This window comes from Eucalyptus grandis, chromosome 4 (genome assembly GCF_016545825.1).
Source record: "Eucalyptus grandis isolate ANBG69807.140 chromosome 4, ASM1654582v1, whole genome shotgun sequence".
NCBI lineage: Eukaryota > Viridiplantae > Streptophyta > Magnoliopsida > Myrtales > Myrtaceae > Eucalyptus > Eucalyptus grandis.
The window spans coordinates 5871138-5875531 of NC_052615.1; the positions used below are offsets into that span (position 1 = coordinate 5871138).

At 42.3% G+C, this 4394-nt stretch overlaps 1 long non-coding RNA gene across 1 annotated transcript; it reads left to right on the forward strand.

Moving 5' to 3' along the window:
- Nucleotides 1-985: 985 nt before the first annotated feature.
- LOC104440770 lies at nucleotides 986-2165 on the forward strand. Its single transcript, XR_724750.3, has 3 exons — nucleotides 986-1605; nucleotides 1831-1933; nucleotides 2056-2165. It is a non-coding gene; the product is annotated as an uncharacterized LOC104440770 (long non-coding RNA).
- Nucleotides 2166-4394: the final 2229 nt, after the last annotated feature.

Consider the following 4394-nt stretch of genomic DNA (forward strand, 5'->3'; position numbering starts at 1 on the left):
CCTTTTAATAAACTCTGCCATCCCCAAGAAGGACGATGTCCCGGGGAAGCAGTCTGAAAAGATGAAAATCGAAAGTATAAACCTTTAAAGAGCTGACTCGGATAGCTTGAGGATGCTGAAAGAGACGCCATGCTTGCTTGCCAAGCATTGCTGTATTGAAATTGGTTAAATCTCCGAACCCCATCCCCCGAATCTTTAGAAAGCTTTAATTCGACCAGTTTTCCAAAGTGAATGCCCGAATGACTATTTTGTTTACTCCACTAATGTCGAGATCTTCTTTCGATCAATCTGCAGAGAGACAAATGAAGCTTGAAGATAGACATGGCATACCGCGGTAAGGCCCGTATGACTGATTTCAATAATATTTCCTTGCCACTTTTCGATAGAAATTTATCCCGCCAACTTGCTAACTTGGTATTGACTCTTGCCAGGGATCCAGAAAACATCTCCCTCTTGGAACGACCCCAACCGATGGAATGCCCTGTATTTTCCATATTTACTGAGGATGGGAACCCTTAGTTCTTGTGCTAGATTATGTTGTAAAGAAAGAGGACAGTATTTGCTAAAGAACACACCGGATTTATTTCTATTAATGAGCTGGCCTGTGGCATAACAATATTGATGGAGTAGATTGGCAAGATTTTGGCATTCGAAATAGTGGCTCGAAGGAAAAATACTGAATCATCAGCGAAAAATAAGTGAGATAACCTTGGACAGTCTCTATTAAATTGAATCCCCTTAATGTGACCTATCCACAGCTTGAGTAAGAGTAGCAGATAAGGCATTGGCAAGTAAAATGAATAGATATGGAGAGAGGGGATCACCTTGGCGCAGCCCTCTAGTAGGCTGAAAATAAGGAAGTTGTTCACCATTAAATCGAATACTAAAGGAGACTGTTGTAACACAAGCCATTACACGAGTAACCCAGCTATCATGGAAACCCAAATGCTTCAAGTATGCTTCCAAAAAATCCCATTCAACCCTATCATAGGCTTTCTGCATATCTGTTTTTAAAATAAGGTTGAAACGTTTCTTACATGCTCGCACTTTGAATTGATGCATGACTTCTTGAACCACCATAATGTTGTCCTGTATCTGTCTGTTGCTAATAAATGCTGCTTGCTCTGTGGAAATCAAGTTTGATAGCCATGGTTTGAGTCTGTTGGCCAGAATTTTTGAAATGATCTTGTAAGCAAAGTTACAAAGACTTATAGGACGGAATTGCTCAATACTCTCTGGATGCTGAACTTTAGGAATTAGGGCTATGATCGTTCTGTTTAGTCTTGTTGGCATAATACCTGTATCGAAAAAGTCATGAACTGTTTGAATAACTGTATCTTTAATAACATTCCAGTGATGCCGGTAGAAAAGGCCAGGGAGACCATTAGGGCCCGGAGACTTCGAAGCTCCTAACTGGCAAGTGGCTAGGTAAATCTCCTCCTCTGTTACTCTACGCTGCAAGTGTGCATTCATATCAGGTGTTACTACCGGAGGGCACTGTTCTAAGAAAGGACGGAAATTCCTGTAGCCCTGAGATCTGTAAAGCTGAGAGAAAAAGCCCTGCGCAAGATCTTTTAACTGATCTGGTTCTCGGATCCACTGATGGTTAGTATCTAAGAGCATTGTAATTCGATTGCGTTGCCTTCTTTGCATAGTGTATGCATGAAAAAACTTGGAATTATGATCTCCCCATTTTAACCATTGTATACAAGACCGCATAGCCCAGAATTGTTCCTCTTGAATCCATACTTTTTGAATTTCACATCTAAGAGCATTAGCCTGCTCCTTATCTCCTTCATGATATGATGTTCTATTGATAATGGTCTGCAGTTGAGATTGTAAGTGTGAGATGCGTTGATGACCATTGTTGAATCGGCCCCTGCTCCAACTTGCTAACCTGGTGGCAACCGCCTGTAATTTGGATAACAAGGAGGTACAACTGTTTTCCCATGCCTGTTTTACTATGTGATGACACTCTTTATCTTGATTCCAGAATGCTTCGTATTGAAAAAAATTTACACACTTGACAGATACCGAACGATATGTCAACAACAGGGGACAGTGATCGGAGCCAACAGGAGGTAGTGCAAAAACTTCTGCAGAAGGGTGAGATGTCAGCCATTCCAGTGAGCAGAACACCCGATCGAGCTTCTCCTTTACGAGAGCATCCCCTTCTCGATTATTGGACCAGGTAAATTCACAGCCTTTACTTTGTAGTTCTATTAACTCACAATCATTAATCATATTACGAAAGGATGTCATACGAGAAGTGGATGCGGTGTCTCGGCCCATCTTCTCCCATGGAGAAAGGAAATCATTGAAATCACCGAGACATAGCCAAGGTAAATGAGTTGCAGCATAGAGGATTCGTATGGTATCCCAGAAGTCCTGACGGAGTTGATAAGTTGGAGGGGCGTGCAAGCAAGTAATATGAGTGGAGGCTGATGTCCTATGATCACAGGCAATGAAATCCAGAAAGTGAGAATCCGTATGTACGAGAGTAACATCAAAACTGTCATTCCAAAAAGAGCTAGACCACCCTTGAGGCCCTCGTGTTCCTTCACAAAAGAGTGAGTAAATTTAAACTTGTGTTGTAATCGATTAACAAAAAGTTGATCATTCTTCGTTTCCATTAGAAACACGATATTGGGCTTATCATAGGCTACCATAGCCTTTAATGCTTGAATTGTCAGGGGATTGCCCAATCCCTGACAATTCCAACTCAGGAGTTTCATTGATAACCCGGTGGCTGTTTAGGGCCAGCCGCCAAAGCCCGAAGATCAGGGATAGCTGCCTCCAAAACCGGGGCATCCAGAAGGAGAGACTCATCAAAAGCTGCCGATGAGGTGAGTTTAACATCATAGGGCGAGTATCTTTTCGGTTTTTTGCTAGAACCTCCAAGAGGCATGGGCCAAGGAGTCTTAGTTTTCTTCTGTTGATGCTTATCCATTGGAGGGATCTGAGGGTTTTTCATCTTAACTGCTGCAGGTACTAAGTCTGTTGTGGTAGCAGTGAAAGTTGTAATAGGAATTGGAGGGAGAGCAGGAGGACAAAGCTGAATTGGAGGAGGAGTTTTCATCTTGTTTCTTCCATTTGCTCAACTGGGACTTTAGGGTGGTAAAAAGCATCCCAATAGGGGCTAAATTGTTTAAGTTCAGCTCTGAGCCAGGGTCCATAGGTCATCGTGTCCCGACCATTGAATTGTGCTTCGTCATAAGGATATTCCGGGCATGATACAGCATAATGACCCAGCCTTCCACAAGAGTAGCAGTAATGGGACAATCTCTCATAACGGAAATCGAGCCATAGGGTCTTGCCGTCAATACAGATGAGTTTCCCTGTTTTCAAGGGTTCTTTTAAATCTAATTCAATTCTAATCCTTCCGAAATATCAGTTTTCACATCCCGAACCTTACCTATCGGGATACGCTCGCGCAAGATAGGAGGAGAAGTCCATTCCGAGGTAAGCCAATAACATGCACCCAAAACAGACACTTTCCAAAGTCATAGTGTTGTAAAGGAGTGTTAGGTTGCCATGGTCGTAGGTTAACCAACTGTCCTGAAAACAACCAAGGACTACCATCCGAGTGCGTCTTTTTCACTTTCGCACGAAATTTAATTATGTACAACCCTCAGATCGCTGAAGTGATCTCAACATGATCCACTCTCCAGCTTTCTTCATCACGACATGAAATGCTGATAAATTCTGTAAGGGTTAGTGAAAATGTTACCCACCAATATTAGGCGACAATCCTGCAGTTTGGCCGATGCAGATATATCATCCCAAACCTCCAACTCCTGTTCCGAGCATAAACGGCCCAGGCGACTACAAAGAGAAGCAATTTTGGAGGTATTGTCCCGTTCATCCATGGAGAGAATAACCGAAGCACACTACTATGTATAATTTGGGTGACCAATGATTGAAACTGTAATTTGCAGGGGTTGCATGTTTCAGATCGTCAACATGCAAAGTAGGAAGTACTGATATCTGAGGGTGTTGGAGTATACATCAGACCCAGAGGACTCAGATGGCGGAAGGAAATGGTCGGAATTGCACATGCAAAGGAAGGAAAGAGGATGAGAAGCAGTTAGGAAGAAGATGACGATGAACACCCGTTTTTCAAATGAAAGGCAGAGTTCAAGGGAAGAGCAAAGGGAAATGAAGACATGACGAAAAACTCGAACATTACGCGAGAGAAAACTCGAACATTACGCGAGAAGCAAAGGAGCCCATTTACTACTCCTTCAATACTTCACTAACAATTTAGATTGCTAGTTTATGCTATAATTGCTTTTTTATAGGCCATTTTCTCGCGATGAAATATCTTTATCGAAAGTCGCGTTCTTCAACTTTTATTTTAAGGAGATAGGTTTTACGTTGACTCTAGAGAGGAT